A 22,343-nucleotide genomic window follows, 5' to 3' on the forward strand; every position below is an offset into this window, starting at 1 on the left:
GAATGGGATCAAAAATAGGGGGCGGGGGGAGAGAGGTGCACTGGACTATGGTGATGGCATACTGGTGACTTGGTGATGGAAAGCCCACGGGGATTACAATTGAGATAAAAAAAAAGTACAAAACGATGTAAAAATAAACTATTATAAAAAAAAATTCTTATGTTTTAAATCACAAGTTAATGGCACTTTATCTCATAAGTTCTAGCAAACTGAAACAACCTTAATTGCAATTACAGGCATGAGGCATCAAAATTCTCCTGCAGTACGACAAATATGGACTAGAGCTTTGCCACAGAAGACTATCATGGCCAAACTACCAGAGGATATTCTCTACACAAGTGGTGAAACAAGCTGAAAAGTGAGCAAATAGCGCAACAGCCATGAGGAATATTTTACCTCTCCAAGGCACTGCCGTAACCTCACATACTTGAAAGCTTACTGTGAACACAAGAAAAAAGATGCCGATCAGTGAGAAGGATACCAAGTACAATCTTATGGCTATAACTTTCTGCATCAACAGTGAACAAGAGAAGTCAATCAAGACATGAGTACAGAGAAGCGTGCCTTTAACTGTAAGAAAAGTGGAAATCAGACCCATGGCGTCACCAAGGACATAGAGTCAGATGGCCTTGGGGCAGCAAGGTTATTGACCCCCTAAAGGTTTCTACGGTAATCAGTAAGTGACAGCACCATTTTCACTTTTTATTAATCTAATTATTGCCAGAAGGATTTCCTGGGAAATAGACTGTGGGACTGAAATCTGCATAAGTGAGAGGTACTGGTCAACACTCCAGGAGACAATACCTGGGAGGGTTCGAGATTCTGAGATGGGAAAGGAAGAAATTGACCTACAATATATTTGATCTTGGGTGGATCAGCATTACCATCCCTCATTTCTACCTGTGCCTCAGGTAGTCTGATTTTAGCTGCAGACTGCTCCAAGGGATGGAGTGACCTTGGGAGGGAGATTCTTTTTTGACAGAGGGTAATTATCAAAGAGGAACCCTGATGAGGGTCAATGGCTGTTTCCACTCCTAGCACCTCTCCCATCAGGCATCCGATTAGCACCTTTTCCATGTGTTCTCTTCTCTTTCCGCAAGGTATGGGGCTCCTTGCAAGAGGTTACGAGCAATAAATGAAACCTATAAAATTATAAATGAAAAATCAACCTCTGAAAGCAATACTAACATAAGTATACCAATATTTGTATATCAAGGCAAATGAAAAACATGATGTTCATCTATTCCTGGTAGTCAGAGTAAAAAGAGAAACAGGATGTATCCTGTTTTTAACCTAACCAAAGGTTAAAGGAGGAAGCAAACTAAAGTCCTTACAGAAAAAAAAAGAAAGAAAGAAATGAAGACAAAGCACATAAACTTCACAAGGTGGAAGAGAATGACATAAGGGAACACTGTCCTCAATAGCATTTGCTTCACAGCACACACAATTGTACATTTGATGAGGCCCCACAAAAACATAGGGAGGGGGGTAACTCAAGGTAGAAATGAGTTTGTTTTCCTTCTTCCAAGGAATAAGATTAATTTGATCCAACAGACAGAATTGTAGTGGAAAACAAGTTTAAGGGCTAGACATTGAATTGTAGGAATCATTCAGCTCATTCTTTAGTCTTCCTGTTAAAACTTTTTTTTTTTTCCTAAACAAAATCTCCAGTGGAAAGGAATACTTACCCTTTTAAACTCTGCATCTCCAGAACCTAGGACATCACCTGGTTCGTAGCAGGAACTGAATGAGTGAATGAATGGATGATATGTTATCTCTCAAACTGGGGAGCAGGAAGTCCAGGTGTGTGTGTATACATGTGTTTTTGAACAAATATAAAGTCTTCAGGATGATTTCAATGCATGTTGACATTTAGACAAACAGAGTGAGGCAGAATAATATTTGATGGAGCAAAATTGTGGAAGGCCTTGAAAAGCAGTCAAAAAGATTTAGATTTCAAAGTATAAGAAACAAGGAGTCAGTGACATTTCTAAGCACAAGATAAAAGTATTGTCTAAAATAAATGATCTTGACAGAGAAAAAGGAAAAAACAAATTTCCCCATCAAACAACTTCCAAAAAGGATGATTTAATTTAACTTAGCATTTTATTTTTAAGCTAAATTTAGTCAAACCAGTTGTTCTTGTAGACAAAATTAATTTTAGGGGACTTTTTTCCTAATCAAAAAAAAAAAAAAACTAAATTGGAAATCAAAACAGGAAAAATAATATATCAAGTCATCCCAGAGGCACTGATCACTCACCTCGTCTACTTTTATTCTCTATAATTTACAGTCAAGTTTAAACTGTAGAGATAAATCTGGTACCTCAATTTTCATTTAAATTATGTATATTTCAAAAACAGTGAATCGATAGAATATATTCATTCCTATGTTCAAAGAAGTACTATTTTAATAGCCATGTTATAAATGCAACCTGCACATCCAATGATGGATGGAGATGATGTCATACTTAAACTCAACGGAATACTATACAACCATAAAAAGATGAGATTGTGCCAAATGCAACGACATGGGTGGAACTGGAGGAAATGATGATAATCAAAATAAGTCAGAAAGAGGATGATAAATACCAGATGATTTCACCCACATGTGGACTATAAAGAAACAAAATAAAAGAGCAAACAAAAGGAAACCTAAAGCAAAGGAAAAGGAGGCCCAGTGGATTATGTCGGAGGTATATGGGGACTTTTGTGGGGGGAAAGTGTGATAACACACATCTGGAGAAGTATAAATCTATAGCCATAAATGATCTGGAGTGTTGGAAACCAACATTAGCTCAAAACAAAAAAATTATGTGTTCTTTACATGTTTTTAAAGTCTTTGAAAAAATAATTTTAATGACTTTAACATTTCAACAAATCTCTAATATCCACTTAAATGAATCTTCCATAATGTACTTTACTGTTTTTCTGTTGTTTTTTTGGTTTTTGTATTTTAATAATGAATATTTCAATGAGTATCTCATTCATAAAATTTTGTGGCCGGTGATTCCTGACCTTAAGTACTGCAGAACTAGAATATTAAAATTTCATTATATGTGAGTTTTATTAATAAAAATGGATATGCCAGGAACTTACAAATTTATTGGTAATGTATCACATACAATCAGAGAAGATTAAAATACTGGTAAAGTATACCTGTCTCCTTTACCTTGTTTCAGAGTGCAGATCCCACCGTTTGTTAATCACATTTAACTAGAAAGATGTGAATTGATTAAAATGATGACTTGGCAGTGCTTCATGGGTAACAAATGTGTGCCCCTGGATTATGCTTATTGATAGCCCAGCTATTCCTTCCAAGCCACAAGCAGCAGTCACGCTCCCGGTAAAGCACTCAGACGAATAGATTTGCAGTAACCAGCAGGACAGGAGCAGATTTTTCTCCCATCTGAAAATACCATAGGAACAAACTGACAAAGTTAGTATGATCTGGAAAGTCACTCACATTCCAAAGAAAACAGCTTTTCCTTGTTCTATTCATTTAACTCCTCTGTTTTCATGATTCTCTAAGAGGACAATACTATTTCAGGCCACTGGGGTAATATGGATGATAGTCAAGAAAGGAAAGATCTGGAAGGACTCAAACCTTACAATAGGAAGGTGCAGGATGGGAAGAGAGAAAAGACATTATCAAAGTGATGCCATACAGTATGATCTCCTCAAGTATCTGACAGCTGTACGTCAAGATTAAAATGTCAGGTTTGGCCAATGACAACATTTGGGCTCCTGAATGGGGCACAGAAGGTCATCCTTTCAAAACAGTAAAATTAGCCTCATCCCAACTAGGCTACATATTTCTTACTTTAGCAAAGATGAACTAGCGAAAGTGCTAGAATCCCAGCAGTGCTTTGAAATGGTAGTATTGCAAGGCTTTGGCTCCCATCTGCAAGCTTATTATTGTCACTCTTGTTAATTTCATGAATCGCTGATGTTAGCAAAAATCCTGAAACTAAACAATTGTTAGCATGATGGTAATTGAAAGATTCATCTTGTATTTTTCAAATAGAGGATATGGAGAAAAAGGCATCTTCAAGTAAAGCACAACACTGTGAAGCTAAAGCCACTTAAGCATGAGTTCCAACCCCGCCCGCCCCGGAGGTGACCATATGGCACGGCAGACCTCTCCTGACCCGCCCGCTGCTCCCCTCAGTGGTGTACTTCATCGATCTGCCTGTTCTGCTCCCCACTCTATGTCTGGTGAATCGTCTCACTACCCTTGTACCTCTGGCCTGTACCCCAGTTCTGACCTCTGGCCTGTACCCCAGTTCTGTATGCACAAATAAATAAATCTTAAAAAAAAAAAAGGCATCTTCATATGTATTGGTGGTGGGAATATGAACTATGGAGCAGTCATTATGGGAATATAGAGGTTCCCCCCAAAATAATTTTTGTTTTCATTTTTAAAAATTAAAACAATAGATACTTAAAATAGTGTTTTACTATCTTATAGTTTACGTATTTTAAATACAAAACCAGTTTTCCCTACTAAAGTTCACTAATGTTAAAAGAATATGAGTTTAGGGCCCTCGCTGGTGGCACAACAGGTTAAAGTGCATCACTGTGAAGCTGTCCCCAGCCTCTGCAGCAAGAGTTCAATCCCCAGCCAGGGAGCTGACGCACCCTGCACTGCAGACCTCTCCTGCCCCACCTACTGCTCTCCGCAGCAGTGTATTTCAGTTAATCTGCCTGTTCTGCTCCCCACTCTCTCTGATGAATCCTCTCACCCCTGTACCTCTGGCCTGTACAACAGTTCTTGTATGCATAAATAAATAAACAGTTTTAAAAAATAAAAGAATATGAGTTTAGTAAATCACTAGCCAGTATGGTACATCTGTTCGAAATATTTTTAGTGAAATTGGTTTATAAAGATCCAATTGTCAAAGGTCTTCTCCTTCACCAAACTCCACTGAGCTTCTTCTGAAACCTCTTTGCAAGTAGGTAGAATTTTTGAACTTCCTTTATCTCTGCTTTGTATGATTTGGGCAAGAATCCTGCTATCTCAGTGCAGCAGAATCCCCCATCCTCAACCTCTTATCCTCCTCCATCTCCACCCAGGCTCCTCCTCCTCCGCCATCTTCCAGGTCACATCTGATAATCCTGGTCTTGCTTAAAAACGTTGGATTAGGCTGGGTTAGCCGAGATGTCCCTTTGCTCCTGATGGTGCCTAGCATTATTATTTTTATCCGCCCAACAAGACTCTGTCCTTGGCTATAAATTTTCACTTTTCCTTGTCTTGTTCAGTGTTGAGTCCAGTCTCTCTCCCTACAGGAAAACTCTATTGCAGTGGCTCCTACATCTATTGTGAGAGTGATGAAAGCATCCTGCCTTATACAGTAGCATAAGCAATTTTTTTCTTTAACAATATTAAGTAATCAATTAGCTAAGCTGTATTCATGTTAGTGTCATTAATATTGATTTTTCATTAACTCATTTTAAGAACTTATTTTTAACTTAGACTAATTGACTTGTCCCATTACATTAGTTTCAGGTGTATAAGGTAGTGATTTGATGTTTGTATATACTGTGAAATGATCACCACAGTAAATCTAGCTAACAGCCATCAAATATATGATGTGTGTCTTCTTGTGAGGTAAACTTTTTCAGATCTACTTTTGTAAGCAACTTTCAATATACAATACAGCATTTTTAACTATAGTCCCTGTGCTTGAGATCATCTTTCTAAGACTTACTTCTTCATGACAGTTTGTATTTCTATGTATGTTTCCACATTTGGTTTTGAAATATAAAAACACTAGAAACATGTGTGACCATAAAGAGAGAAAAAAATTGGTGGTTAAATGATACTTCCATGTCAAGTAGTTTTCAAACTTATACCAGTAAGTGCAAGCATAAGTCATCCACTAGTTCCCATGAACACATAACCACCCACCAATACAGCGGGACCTGACAAAACTTCAATAGTTTATGTATGTATCTATTAGCAGTGTCAGTGCCAACTAATGAAAATTTCTCATTAACATATTTTAATCATTTTTTTTAATTTAGAGAGAAGTGGCATGACATCATTTTCAGGTATACAGTAACAGTGATGGAAAATCTCCCGCCTTTTCATGAGCTGGGGAGCTGATGTAGGTCCACATCCCCAAAACACAGAACACATATATGAAGATGCACCAGGCAATCTAGAACTTCTTTCTCATGAAAATAGCAAGTCCAGCACCCACTAACTAAATATCCACTATTCCTCTCAGTTGTTGTGTGAACTGTACAGATACAGAGAGTGGAGAGATGGCAAAGCTCTTGCCCTCAAGGATTTACACTCCAAAGGGGAAGGTGAAAAAATATGTTTAATTATAGCAGAGTTATCCTAGGAAAGCATTTCCAGGCCACAACTAGATTCTCTGGGCTTTAAAGAGTTCTTTATTGCCAATAAGCCTTTTTCCTATTAAGTGCCCATGCTTATTCTGTTACAGTATCATCCAGCAGGTCAAATGTCAACAGAAAAATCCAAAACAAGTTGAGAAACGTCACTCATAGTACATATAGGAAAGAAAAACAGAAGTTTTACACATTCCCATCACATTGTTTTTGTCTTGTAGTCAATTTTTAATATCTCAGGACTAGTATTGCACTATGCTAGATAAAGAAGGGAATAAGAAATACTAGAAACAACAAGAATTCAAGCTTTAGAATCCCTGGATGTTCTAGGACTTACTTTGAAAGAAACAAGTGAAGTTAGCAACAGAAAAAGCAGAAGAAGTATGTTTTTATAGAAAGAATGTCTGGGGAAAATACACAAAAACACAGAAGCAGCTCAACATATTTAAGCAGCAAGTTTTTTTTTTTTTTTTTTAAATACAACTGAATTTGGCCAGGGGATGAGGAGACTGTCTTTACAGAAGGACACGCCAGAGCTTCCAATATGCTTATGATGGTGCAAATTTCAAAGAAGAGGCATGCAAAGTTCTCCATAAATACTTAGTAAAAATAAAATTAAATTAAAAAAATTCAGTGTTACTGGAGGATCAAGTCATGACATTTTGGGAATGTCAAAATCACACTAAAAAATACTATTAAGTAAAGATGACTTAGACCCACAGAGATAGCCTTATTCTAACCTTCTGCTATTTTAAGGCACCAAATTGAAGCACAAATTCTTTCCTTTAACAAAACTTGGAACAAATTCCTTAGCCTGGGAGATTTTCCCCTCATACACAAAGAAATATGCATTAGCTATTTTTGAGTAGAAGGAATGTTAAAAATGTATATTTTTGAGGATTGGAGACTTTTTGTCCTTGAGTAACTCAAAATTTCTTTGTTCTTCTGAATCAAATTTAGCAAGTAATTAGTGCATAATGAGAACCAGTTGTAGCATCAGACTCTATTTAGTTAAAGTGCATTTAAAAATACATAGGAAGACGGATAATCTGAATTTTCATTTTAACGATGCTAACCTCATGAATGTTGCTGAAGAATATATGAGAGGCTCAAAAATAAGTTTTGCTGACTTCCAGAAAGCCTGTGGGGATTGATTTTCTCTCTGAGTTTGGTTCAACAATGTATCTGAAGCAAACAGGGGTTAGTTCTGAATCACAGACTCATAGCATGGGAGCACCAAAGATCTCTAGGCGAGACCAGCAGGATGACTGCTCTAACACGGACTCATCTGTGAGCTGATGGAATTGCTGAGGGGAAGTTGTATGCTACTAGAACCCTCTTCTAGAGACAGAAGACTCACTTCTAAATCCACAAAGCAGACAGATGACAGCAGAAATTAGCCAGTTATATCAAAACAGAAGCAAACAGTCATAAAGGCTCAGATTACTCTAGCCCTGCCAGGAAGCTTCTCCTCGGAGGAGCAGATGGAGGGAGAGCAGGAAGGACAGGAAGGGGGAAGATGAGCTTAGCACCAAGGTAGTGATGATCACTGCAGATTTGGGCTGTCTCAGGGATTGTGCCAGCTTCTTTATCTCTTACCGCCTAAATTTCAGTTTCTTTAACCGTCCCTTGAAGTCCAAGGCCTGCACCCTACTTTTCAAGAGCTGACTCAGCAGTGCAGGTCCCCACCATCTTGTTTGCTACACCATTTTCTCTAGCAGGGGTTGCCAGCACCTCTGCAGGAAGCCGGCAGGAATGGCAGGTGCAATCTTTTGTGTGTCAAACTCCAAACTCCACTTGTGCTACCGTTAGCTAGAACTTAGTCATGTGACCTCATCTTACTGCTGAGACACTGGCTGGGCATTGTGGTCAAAGGAGGTGACCAGGAATGTGAATATCTGTGCCTTGGTAGGAAAACACACATGTCAGAGGGAACTCCCCCGGGATTCTAACCCTAGGGCCACAGTCGACAAGCTGCAGCAATCAGCAAGCTCTTCCACCTCTCTGAGTGCAAAGGGGCTCATTACTCACCCAATCTTCCTTAGCCTCAAAATACAGACATGTTTATTCAATATACTAACCATACATGTAGAACAGAGGCCTAAAGTGTAATTTTAATTGTATTCACCCTGGAATTTTTGCAAGTTTGTCAGAGGAAGTCACAGACAAGGCCTGCAAAAGGTTGTTTTCTATAAGAAAGGTTAAAGTCTCTGGAATATGGGAACCAGAACTCACCAGAAAACATGAATTTTCAAAGGTTTTATTCAAGGACTGTGGTGCTAGGTTGGGGGAGGAGGGAGATTATCTCAGTAGAGCCACCTGATGTGGATTCAAAAGAAGTTTTTCTAACTACCACAAGTCCTGTTAACTTGGTATACCAGGATCCATGGGACGGTTTGGCCAGGTTTAGAAAATGAAACAGCAGGTCCCAAGCAACCAAAGTCAACAGGACTTGCCCTGGAGCCTTGAGGCAGGTGACTTTGAAGGTATTTCTTAGGACCACTGCTGACGCTGTGGCTCACATTTGCTCCAGTTGGGTTGCCACCTGCCTCTTACTTAAGGAGTACAGTGCTCCTGTTCACTCCTGCTTCCTACCTCCCCGGCAACACCATGTATAAGATGAAGGCAAGCCAGAAACATAGTGAAATGTGCCAGGATATGTAGGTTCCTATATCCCGGCTCCTGGGATTGCGAAGACTACCAGAAGGATGGAAGGGCTGGTGTGATGGAGGATTACACAGTGATGGAACACATAAGGTGCCCCCCATGTAAGAGTCTATCCATTGGCTTATATGAGTCAATATTTTCAAAGAAAATAATAAAAATCAGTAGATCATTGTAATTATGATTAGAAGATCGGCGGTTTCTCTAAAGATGGTCAATTGCCCGCAGATGACAAATGCCCCTCTTCTCTTCCGTAGCGTTCTCTGGGCAAGGCTGTCACAGACATGAAATCAGTCCCATGAAAACACAGCTAGAGGGCCAGGTGGAAAACCATGTAAAACCCTCACAAGCCCAGAAGCAGACAGAATGCAGCCTGTGCCACACTGGTCCTGACCACAAACACTAGGCTGAGCAGTCATATCATTACACCCTGCAGCAGCAAACACCATCTAGCCAAGGGAAATCGGAAGAAATGTTTGACTCTAATCCTTGCCTAGATAACCATTTTGATCAAGGTTTAGCAAATCTCGCTGGAACACTTATATGAAAATCGGAGGTAGGATGTCTTTGCTTAGATGCTTAAAAAAGTCACTGAAGCAGAATTTAAATGAGAGTGATAAACAATGAATCGATCCTTGCTCAAAAATACGTGTAAAGGTGTAGTAAGTGAGAACAGACCCATAAGTGAACAGTTTCATGGAGACCATGAGAGCGGATAAGAGCACTGTTGACCAGGTGGGCCAGCAGCCCCTTCACAGCACCCTGTTGGAGAGCCCAGTGGCAGCTTGGCATAGGCTTGTTTCAATGGAATGAGGAGATGGGAAGGTGGCTACACCAGAAAGCGGGTGAGCTGTGACGAAAGCACACTTGCCAAGAAGTTTGGTGTGGGATGCACAAGGCAGAGATAAAATTCTGTCCATATTGTTCTGTATTCCATACCAATCTCAGTCTACACTAGTGACTCACTTAGTCTAAAAGCAAGGGAAGCAGCATCAAAAGACACGTTTACAACAGGAGCCACTTGCAGCACGGATCTGGTTGGCTGACGCACTGACCCCTGGAAACCCTCGCTAACAATAAAGCTCATAATGCTCTCGGTTCTCTTTCTTGAAACAAAGCAAGGAAGTGAACAGGCTAATGTCGTTTGTGTTTCTCAATTCACCTTCCAAAATGGCAGCACGTTCTTTATGCATTTGCCCTGACCAAACTGCAACCTGTTATAAACGTGCAATTAAAGTGCATTTAAAAGTCAACAAAAGAGATAGTTACAGATAAAGACAGAAATCGGCTGTTTCTGATAATGTCCAAATCAAGATCTAAATAGCAGGTATTTCCTTTCTCCTGCTTGGGTGAACCTCCTAGATGTGCATTTGTCTTGGGACTCATTCTCCAGGTCTCCCTCTAAGTAAATAAAGCTGTGACAATCATTTCCATCATCCCACAGAATCAGCAAGCTGGCATCCTTGGTGAAAGACTACTAATTGGCACTTTCTGGCTTCCATACTCTTACTAATTCTAGAACATGCCTCCCAGATACCAAAATGTCTTTTCCTTATTTTTCTAATAAAATCTAGCATTTACCAAACGTCGATACTGTGGAGGAAAGTGGTATCACGTGCCTCGTTCTCAACACAAATGCTTTCTATTAGCTAACAAACAAGATTGGAAACATGGTTTAAGCAATGGTTGGTTTTGTTTTCTGCTCCTAATAGCAAAACATTTCATTTTTCTGTTTGACATTGACAGATGTAATCGAGAAAAGGAAGGTCTGAGATAGCATTTTTATGAAAGCAATTTTTTTTGTTGTTGCTGCTGGACACTGTGTTACCTAGTATAAACTTGGATTTCTGGTTCCTCAGGAAACATAACAGTATTATATTTGTCCACCCATCACTTAATTTTCAGCTTTGTCTGGAGTTCTCATTCCATTTTTACTTTTACTAATTGTGATCCATGGCAATTTCATCATTTCAAAATCATTTCCAGGATTTCAAAGTGAGTCTATGTGGTTATTTCTAGCCAAGTAGTGGTTTATTCTCCTTCAAACTCTAGGCACATGCCTCCAAAAATCATATTAGGCACAATATGAAAAATACATGAACTGTTTATCTTTACCCACAAATCTGTTCCAACTCCAAAATAATATTTTAATAATGCCATCCACTCAAGCTCAAAAACTGGAAATTTTCAAACTACCTCTCTCACATTCCCTCACAACAAACACTTTATCAAATTACACTGTTTTTTTCCCCCAGAAGTTGTCTACCTAGTGATCATCCAGACGCTTCACGAACTCTAGATGATAAAAATAATGTTAGGTTAAAAACATGCTTTACCCATAACTGCAGAGGAAGTCATGAAAGAGCACTCTGAGCACTTTGGTTCCTAGTTCTGCACATGAGTCTCCTTGCTGGATGGACCATTAACAGAAATCATCTCCATGGCACAGAGAGAGCCTCGGAAGAAACAGATTTCTACCAGTTTAGTGTTGTAGTTTTTTTCCCAGCTCCTGTTTTTCTATAGGACTTAACACTGGGCGTTTTCATGACAGAAGCACACACAGGTAGAGCATTCTTAAGCCACAGCCTCAAACAAATGAATACCCCTCCCCTCCACCGACCACTGGTAATAGAAGAAATATCTGTCTCCATTTTACTGGCTCATTTCTCCCTATAGAGTAAAATCTGAATCATCGGGGTCTGCTGCAGGTGCAATCAGAAATTTTCTAATAATATTTTACTTGTTGTCTCTGCCTTTCTAAATGTGCTGAGCAGTGAGCATACAACATAGGGATCCCAAGTAACACAGGTGACTAGCTGAGAAGGAGGCCTGTAACAAAGACATTTCCCACTTTGCCAAGGTATGGATAGAAGAACTTCATTTGAGCCCATCACTATCCTTGCTTTAGAACAGTATTTTATGGATTTGTCCTATGTGAAACAATGACTTCATTTATAATTAATAACTGCATGTGTCTGTATTCCTCTTTGCTCATAGATATTTGCCTGACATCCAAGTCATTTTATTCACATCTGATTTCAATGATTTCTTTTTCATTTACCTTAACTCCCCTCTAGATCACACATTCCTCTCCCACAATGGGAATATCCTGAGTGGCTTCTACACAAAGAGCTGCATCTGCTGGGTACACCACAGAGAGGGTTTTTGGAAGAATTAAAGCTGATTATCTGACTTTTCCCAAATAAAAGCATGGTGAACCTCACCTTAAATCGCCTTCATACTTCTAAAACCACTTCTCAAACAGTTCTAATATTCCAAGTTGGCGAATTTTATTTCTAGATTTCAGGATAGAATAAAAGACTTGTCTATGAAAAATGAATTTTGACACCAGTTTGGCTAGTAGAAATAATTTGGGGATATGCCAAGGTCTTTTTTTAACATGGCTCATCTAAACTCACATGGGAACAAGTCTCACACGGGAACAGGCCTACTGCTGAACTCTGGAGGGTAGTTAACTTCTCACTTGGGCATCTGGGACCAACTAGACAAAGCTGATAATAAGGTTGATAATAAGTCTGGATGGTCATCTCAGATGTCATTAAATAAAGCATTCATTAATCGTGTGTATTTTTTGACAAATAATTATATTCTACTTGAGAAAGGGTCAACAAAGGTCTTCTAAAATCATTCTATTATTCATTCAACAATTATTTGTTAGATATCTATTGAGCAATAACAAGCATGCACCAGTCTCTGTTCTTAAGAAGCATGCAGTGGTGAGGAAGGTGGATTTGTAGCCCCCCTCGAGGTTAAAGCCTTTGATAATAACTGCAATACCCAAGACCACATCAAACTAGCACCAAGGCCCTGTCAGACACCTGTTTCATGAAACCCTGAGACCTGGAACAAAGGGGCCCCAGGCTTTTAGAAAACAAAACAGCACATGGACAGTGTGCTCTGAGGGAGGAGTGTGGTGTGATGGACCTGGAGAAAGGTGAGGGAGATGAGGATGACTAGAATTGAGAGAAGAGGCTAAAGAGCAGACAAGAGACCTGCTTCTTGAAGGCTTTCTGAAAGGTCCCCCAAATTCAACAGAGAACCAGTGAAATCTTTAAGAAGGGATGTGACAAAATCACTATGGCTCCCTACTACTCCACAGCACAGTTTCATGAGATTATGTATTAAGCAATTCAGATGAATTTAGCAAGTCCCTTCCTTTGCAATTATCCCTTAGCAATTTAAATAGAAATCTCATGGCTAAAGAAATAGCATACCTGCAGTCCATATGTAGTTAGTTCATCTTTAATGACTATGGAGAAAACTAATGAAACAACATATTTTTCCTAAATGAGATTTTGAAATTGCCACTTCTCTGGCTTTTTCTTAGAGCAGGTTAAGACAGAGTAATCTCAAAAGGAAGGTCAGTCTGCTCTTCAGCTCAGGGCACCAAGAAGTCTAGTTGACCTTTAACTTTATGGGTATGCTGATGAAATAAAATGAGGGAGAAAGACAGACAGACAGACAAAAGAACAAGAGTGTTTTAGTTCCCTTGGGTTGCCCTGACAAAGGGATCATAAATTTAGTGACTTAGACCACAGAGATATATTGTCTCATGGACCTGGAGCCTACAATCCCAGGATCCAGGCTCTCTCTCAAGACTCTGGAGAAGAGTCTGTGTCAGGCCTCCCTTGCAGCTTCTCCCTGGATGGTGACAGCGTATGTCCAATTGTGCATCAGAGTTTTCCTTTGTATCTCTGTGTCCAAAGTTCCTCTTCTTATAAGAACACACTCATAGTGGATAATGGGCCCACCCTACTCCAGAGTGACCTCCTCCTAACTAATTATATTTGTAAAAACTGTATTTCCAAATAAGGTCATATTCTGAAGCATTAGAGGTTAGGACTTCAAAGGTCTGGGGGTACAGAAGAAGGAAGACACACAATTCAAACTATAGTACTGAGCAACAGAATCATTGTACGAAAACCAGCAGGAATTTTGCAGGGAGATTCTTGGGGTCCACAGTTCTCCCATTTCAGCTTCCATAGCTTAGCACTAGAAAGGTTGAACAGATTTTAAAGTGGGAGGTAAATTTTGAATACAGGTTCTATGAGTGTATAATCTCTCCTTTACTCACTCCCAGCACAGTCTGGTGAGAGTACCTAGGCAGGACAGTCAAGTCTAGTAGGAAAACAGGCTCCAGAGTCTTGACTAGAACAAGTCCTGTGTTTATCACCTGGACAATTTAAGTGATGTGAAGAGCTGGATATGATGAATACCAAAAGCATGAGCCAAAGTGACTGCCCAGGCAGTGCTTGACATTTTTTGAAGGAAAGATATCATTCAGTTCTTCTTCCCGCCTCCCTCTCCCCCCCCACCACCCCAGTATGACTCTCCAGGCAGCCCAGGGCTGTGCATTTTCAGGTCTTTGGGGTAATGCACTTAACAAGAGATTGCATGTTGTTTCAAACTGAAAGAGACAGAGTACAGCTTTCCCACCCTTCCTTGAATCAATGTGGCTATTTTCCAACATTAATAAAAAGTTCTGTTTCTGCAAAGCTAACCTCAAACCCCATTCTCTCTCCTGTGTTCCAAGGATTTGATGACAAACTTGGCATACTAAATTTTACTGATCCAAATCAACACTGAACAAAAGAAAACCAGTGCCCTATGCTAATGCAGGAGCATGATTATTTTTGGACTGAAACCATTTAACACAAGCACAGCTGTGAAGGTCTCATTCTACTTCCAGAAGATCGCCTTTGTATTCCAAATAGTATCCAAAAGTCACAGAAACCAAGCTCAGACAGCATTATTAATATGAAATAAAGTTATGTCACACTTGGTTTTCAAAGATAGTAAATCCACCAACACCAGTCAAATTAAATAAATATTTGAAATCTGAAGTCCATGTCTAAGAAGGAGCCAGGAAAAATGAAAATTTCAAAATCTGGTTTTGGAAAAATATGTTGTTTCATTAGTTTTCTCCATGATCATTAAAGATTGACTATATATGGACCACAGATGTGCTATTTCTTCAACCATGAAGTTCCTACCCAAATTGCTAAATACATGACCCTGTGAAGTGGACTGCACAGTGGGGAGGTAGGAAGCCATCATGAGTTTCGGGAAACGCCCAACCTGATCTTGTAACATCCCCACTTGAAGACCTCGCTGATTTCCTGTTGAATTTGGGGGAATCTTACAGAAAGCCTTCAATAAACAGGTCTCTTGTCTGCTCGTCAGCCTCCTCTCTCAACTCCAGTCATCCCATCTCCCTCACCCTCCTCCCAGTCCATCACAGCACACTGTCTATGTGCTGTTTCGTTTTCTAGAAGCCTGCGGCCTCTTCATTCCAGTCTCAAGGTTTCATGAAACAGGTGTCTGACAGGGCCTGGGTGCTAGTTTGATGTGGTCATGGGTGTTGCAGTTATTATCATAGGTTTAGCCTGGGGTGGAGGGCAGTTTACAAAGCCACCTCCCTCACCACTGCACGCTCCGTAAAAGCAGACTGAAGCATGCTTGTTATTTCATGAACAGATGTTTAATAAACAATTGCTGAATAAGTAAGGGAAAGAGACTCTACTTAAACCATATGGTATACATGATATAATTAACTGTGTTTTCAAAAAATAACTAACATAATCTAAATTTATAGAAAAATGAGGTTCAGAATAAGAGACAATAGCTGTGTTCTTCCCTACATACTCATCAGTGATTCCATATGGATTCTGGAATTTTGATCACTTTTTGTACCACATTGTTAGTGATTTAGTTCCTTTTTCCAAGCTACTAAGTTCATTTTAGAACACAGGACAATATATAAGTGAACAAATGTTACATTTTCAATCTTCCTAGTACACAGAGATAATATTTTTAAATTATACATGCATCTGTTTTCTAGTCTCTAGCTCAGACATTTTTAAATGAGAATCAGCATTTCAAAGTGATAGTAACCATCTTGACTGTGTAAATGTAATGTTACACGAAGGTGATGAATCTAGAAACAATTACTAAAACAAAAAAGAGGAGTGAACTGCTTTTTCCAAAATACAAGTATTATGAGGGCCTCCCTGGTGGAGCAAGGGGTTAAAGTGCAGCACTATGTAAGTATCCACAGCCACTGTACCAGGAGTTCGATCCCCGGCCAGGGAGGTGACCCACATGGCACAGCAGACCTCTCCTGTCTCCCCGCTGCTCCCCTCAGTAGTGTATGTCATCCATCTGCCTGTTCTGCTCCCCACTCTGGCTCTGGTGAATTCTCTCAACCCCCAGCACCCACACCTCTGGCCAGTTCTTGTGTGCATAAATAAATAAATCTCAAAAAAAAAAAAATTCAAAGTCCTAGGTCTGTGACTCACTAAGAGGATCAGAACAGTGTGAAGAGTACAAATATGTGCTTTGGGGACACTTGCACTGAACTCGGGTCACACCTTGATGTATTTCCTCTAATTTGTGCTGAAATCCAAATGTGGGGAGCTACTAATTACAGATCTCATTTAGATTTGTTTTCACACTTCTTTAAAAATGTGGGTTTGTTTGTCGTAGGAACTCTGGCAGAAGTTAAACCTCCTAGTAAGTAAGTATTTTCAGTTATGGATAAATATACAGCCAAATTAGTGGCTTCCAGAAATGCATTCCATTTCCTTAGTAAAGTAGGTGTGCTGCCTTCTCAGGGGACAGGCCACAGCCACTGAGGTAATCTCTATGCAAACAGGATCCCCAGCTGCCTGGTTCTTTCTATTTCTCAAAACCAACAATATAGGTCAGGACATTATGCCTAGAAAAAAATTAATACTGTAATATGTAATTTACAAGACATATTATTTTTCAGTATCGGAAGCTTTGTCTCATGGAAAAGGTCAACAAACACTCTGAAGATATCCAGACAGAAAATATTTAGACTTTGCATACCATAATGTCACTGTCACAGCCACTGCACGCTGCTCTTAGAGTGGAAGCAGTAACTAAAATAACATGTAAGCAAAGGCATGCAGCTGTGTTCCAATAAAACTTTATTTACTAAAACTTTGGACAAATGGGTGATAGTATTCAGTCCAGTTGTGGGGGGGGGGAAAGCATTCTGATTCCTTTTCCTTTTTTTCCTTTTTTTCTTTTCCCTTTTCCCATGTTCTATAAAAACAGTAGAGCACTATCTGGAATCCTTTAATGTGGGATAACCAGAGTTTTTGATGTTCATAAAGTCTTCTCAAGATTATTTTTTATTAAAATAATCCCTTTACCTAACATCCAAAGACTAACAAAAATGCAAGTTTCCTATGATTTCTAGTAGAATTTCTCAAGGTTATCCTTCAGAAATATTTTTCCAGGCTCTTTTCTTAATCACTATTGACACCTCAATATTTATCCACATCTTTACACAGTTTTCCTGATGCTTGTTTGATGTTCCAGACTAGAATCTCTTGCCTCACAAGACACCCAAGTTTTCTCCTTAGTGCCACTTACTACAGTTGATAAGCCACTTAACATAGCTGTTGATAGAACAGGTTCTCAATCTAGACTGCCTGGAATGAAAGTTCATCTCTAAATTAATCCTCCAACCTCTGTGAGTTATTAACCTCTCTATGTCTGTGCCCTCGCCTTTCAAACAGGAATAGTAATAGTGACATACTACTCAAGAGTGTTGTGGAGGCTAAATCACGAAACACATGTAAGGCACTCATAATAATGCTTGCACATAGTAAAAATTCTGTGTCCTTAGAAATCATTAAGTAAATAAATAACTGAGTGGTCATCAATTCGGTTCATCAAAATCTACCCATGAGGTAACTACATACTATATGTCCACCATTGTAATCTGTGGTCCATACACCCAGAGTTAACACAAGCTCAGAGGCTTACAATCCCACAGTGTAGTAGCTCATACGCTGGGGGATCAGAATCCATGGACAACTTTTTTCAGGCCATTACAAGACTGGCATTAGGGTGTCAGCAGAACTAGGCACAAATCCACACTCACACTCATTCTGTCTCACTCTTGTTACTGGCAGAACTCAGTTCCTTAGATTGTGAGACTATGGTCTTTTTCTTGCTGTCAGACAGCCACTGTCTCACCCAACTTATTATGGCCACTTTACCTCTTCTCTTGTAGCTTCTTCTGCATGCCAGCAATGACATATCAAAATCCTCTCAATGGGCCCACCCTAGTGGCACAAGGGGTTAGAGCACAGCACTAGGTAGCTCTCTGCAGCCACTGCAGCTCGAGTTTGATCCCTGCCCAGGAAGGTGACCCACATAGCGTGGCAGACCTCTCCTGACCTTCCTGCTGCTTAGTAAGTGTTACATGAAGGTGATGAATCTAGAAACAATGACTAAAACAAAAAAGAGGAGTGAACTGCTTTTTTCAAAATACAATTATTATCAGGATACTTTGATGAGTCAGGGCAAGAGTTATTTCTCTACTCTTCAAACTCAGGTAGATTTTCAACCAGAGCAGTATACTTTGTCCATCTGCCTGTCTGTTCCCCACTCTCTCTGGTGAACCCTCTCACCCAACACCTCTGGACTGCACCCCAGTTCTTGTATGCATAAATAAGTAAATCTTTTTTAAAAATGAAATATATAGAACAACATTTTTATAATCAATCCTTTAAGACTCAACGTGGGAACAATTTTCATAACTAATTAGTATACACCCAGTAAAGAGTGAGTGTGCACTCCTTCCTTGGTTCATTGACTCCACGATTATTCTGAAATTACTGTTATGTGCATTGTGCTAAAATCTCAGTGGAATGCAGGAGTGAATAAAGAGCCTCTACAAAGTGATACATTGGGGGACAGAATGCTCAGGCTGGAGCTCGCCAGCCTGTTCACACACAGCCCCCCTCTCCTGAGCGCTACCGTCTTGGTAAATGACTTCATATCATGACTCAGTTTTCTCATCTGTAAAAGGCAAACAATACAATGTATTCACAGTGTGTGGGGTGCATTAAATGGATTCACTGAACTAGCTTTCTAATATCTGACATCCAAACCCTTATAACTGTTTGTAGCAATCTTGACACAAATGACACGGTGGGCCAGGTGACTGTGGTAAAGTGTCCCTGTGCGCTGTGGGCATTTGTACACCAGCATCCCTGGTCTTGGTCCATTGCATTCCAGTAGCACAAGCCTTTCCAACTTTCCTCCCCAGAAGTCATAAACAAAAGTGTCTCCTAAGGGAAAAATCACAGTGGTGACTGGGAAGTACTGATCTAGCACATGACAAATGTCCTAGCTGTATCAGTTGTCACTGTGTTTAATCTCTACCTGAAATTGAAGGGTAGAGACATAACTCTTGCCCTGACTCATTGATTACAGAACTCTCTATATGAAATGCAGTGAAATGTTTTGCAAACATGAAAAGTAAACATAAATTTTTCTTTCCCTCCCCACTCCTTAAAATTAACATGAGACGCCAATGCAGTTCTTTTCAGAATACTTTCATGTATTATTAATAACTTCGTTTTCAACTTTGTACTTATCTTTATCTTTCTAGTCTATTAGCCAACTCTTTAAGCCTTGCTTTATAACTACTGTAGACCATTTACTTGTAGGGATGGTGTCTTGCATGGAATAATCTAAGACGTAGAATAAAGCCATTCTTGATGTTCTTTTACCTCCCAACATTCCTACAGGAACTATAAAGTGACTTCAAACTTTCTGTGGTTGTTTCAACTACTTTTCGTTGAAAATTTCCCTAAGATACATTTTTTTCCCTTTTTCTTAGTAGTTATAATAAAGATATGCAACAGCATAAGTTATCTTTGATGATTGATCATTGGGTGCAGAGGCACCAGGGTCCTGGGTATTGATCCTTCTTAGGAAGAACTGTAGACATGTGAGATTGGGATGCTGAACACAAAGTATAACCTGGAGGACACCTGTCTATTCTGAATCATCAATATGGATTTATTGTTTTGTCACAAGATTCATCCCCCCAGTGCCAAAAATATAGCTGCTATGGGAGGTTCTAGATTAGTTGTGCCTATTTGGGATTATGATAAAATATTGTGTCCTTCATCCACACCTTAGGAGCATCAATTGCTAATAAATATAGGAGATTAAATATAAAGGAGATTAAGAAACAGAAGGTGGGAAATGTATAATATTGCAGGCAGCTGAAGACAGACCATGTCTTCATTTGAATTGGCCAGTGAAATGTCAGAGTAAGTGAGGTGTCTCATTCTCAAGCAGAAACTATGTAATCAACCCGTGGTTCATATCACGGTCCTCTTTTCCTTCTGCCAAGTGACTGAGAATACTCCAGGTAAAAAATTGATCCATTAGTCTAAATCTTGAAATACAGAGGATGTGGAACAACCAACTTGAGACAGACCTAAGGAAGGATAAGAAATAAAGCTCCAGTGCTATTTGTCACCATAACATCACCAAACACCTACTAGCTAACACATGTAATAACAGTGATTGCTTTATTGAAGAGCTTTGTGCTCTCTTGGTATGTACAACAGCTGCAAGAGTGGACATGTAAATAAAGACATATGTAAAATTGTTAGCAAAAAAGAATGTCCTGAACAAACTCTACAGATACAGGTTTTGTGGACTCCACCCCCTACTCCAGTCATTGAAACTACAACTCCCAGCAACACCAAAGGGGAGACAATGAGGACCCAAGGCTCTCACATTCTCTCCCTTGGCCTCATGTCTGGTTGCTTGGCTCTTGATCAGCTTTCAGTTTGCTACTGGGGTTCCAAGTCTGCGGAACTGATAGGATTCACTACCTAACTTGTATCTCTCTTTTTTTTCTCTTTCCCCACATTGTTCCTTTTCTTTTCCTTTGTAAATAAACTCATTATTGACCTTTGTGTGTGTGTGTCTGTAGTACAACTGAATCTTGAGCACACAGTTAGGACCCACAGACAAGCAACCCAGTTCACATTGGGTTGCCCTATAACAAAATGTTTCATCTATAAGAACTTACAGTAGAGAGGGATGAAAATACTTAATAATTGGAGAATGAGATTACCTGAAAGTTGCATTCCAACTGTAGTCCCCTTCCTGTATTCTGAAATTGGCTGGCTCTTTACCATAAGACAGAGGTGATGAAGTGTTACACAAGGCCATGAGATAACACCTTGGAAGTGTGGGCAACTCCATGAACCTGACTCACAAGGTAGCTATCTTTCCTTATATCAACCAAGACCCACACATTCAGGAACATGGATGCAAACAGATTCTGTATTCAACTGCAGTGAAAAGCCATGAGAACCTGTCTCTACACGCCCTCTCTCTAAATATTCATGGGGAGAAAAGAGAACCCTCCTGGCAGCCTATATGCTCCCAAGCCCTGAGTAAGAAATATGCTTCCCTGCCATCTTTGCTGCCACCCAGGAGACTCTCCAGGGTGTGCACACTGCAATGTATCACAGGGGCAAAAGGACTAGGAAAGGAACCACAGAAATTAAAAAAAAAAAAATTAAAAACCACTTCGTTATTTGGCTGTGGCATGCTTTTGGTTTTCCTAGGAGGCTGATGTGTGGAAATGAAGCAGTGAAGGCAGCGTGATTTGGGTCTTCTCCCCTAACAGGAGGAGGCTGCATTTTATGGGTCTCATAAAAGGGTTTATGAGGCTTTGATGAGAAGCTGGCCCACAGTGACCTGATGAAAAACAGCTCTTCTCTGCACCCATAGAAGGGTTGATGTCAGCAGTGTTCACTCAGACCAAGACAGAGCAGGGCAAGGGGAGTCTAGGAAAGGGGTTGCCAAAATGAACATGGAGGTGGAACTTAGCTCAGGATGTCAGTATTTGAAAAGATAACAGTGCCCAGTCAACCAAGTCCTCAGCACTGGCTGAGGAGACTTAATCCGCTGAGCACACTTAGTGAAGTCCTTTTCCTCCATGTCAACAAGTGATCACTCTCCTCTGCCTCACTCTGGCAGATAGCGTGGGCATGGGCTCTGAGGAATCGGGTCTGACTTCACGTTATACCCCTGCAGCCATGACTTACAGGTCATGTCACTCCAGTGAGTGCTGAACCTGTCTGATCCGTGTTTCCTCCTCTATATTTAATCACAATAAATGAGACTATTTTCACAAAGTCTTTAAAGTGATGCCTGGTACACAAAGGCCATTTGGAAATGACCATTCACTGCACTATCTAGGTTTGAAACTCATTCTAATATCTGTGAAAAAGCATAAAACTAATCCTAAATGGAGTCACATATGCTTAGACCTACATCACCAGAGACTTCATTACAGTTTCAACTCTCCCTGCAATGGAATCTTAAACCAATCAGGAATTGTGTGGTCACCACTAGCTAAGTAATCTGCCTGAAAGACCCTGCCATCCTCTAGAGGAACATAATTTTCCAATAACTCTGAAGTACAACTTGGAACTAGGT

The sequence above is a fragment of the Condylura cristata genome, unplaced genomic scaffold (assembly GCF_000260355.1).
Source record: "Condylura cristata isolate star-nosed mole 26May11 unplaced genomic scaffold, ConCri1.0 scaffold00012, whole genome shotgun sequence".
Classification (NCBI taxonomy): Eukaryota; Metazoa; Chordata; class Mammalia; order Eulipotyphla; family Talpidae; genus Condylura; species Condylura cristata.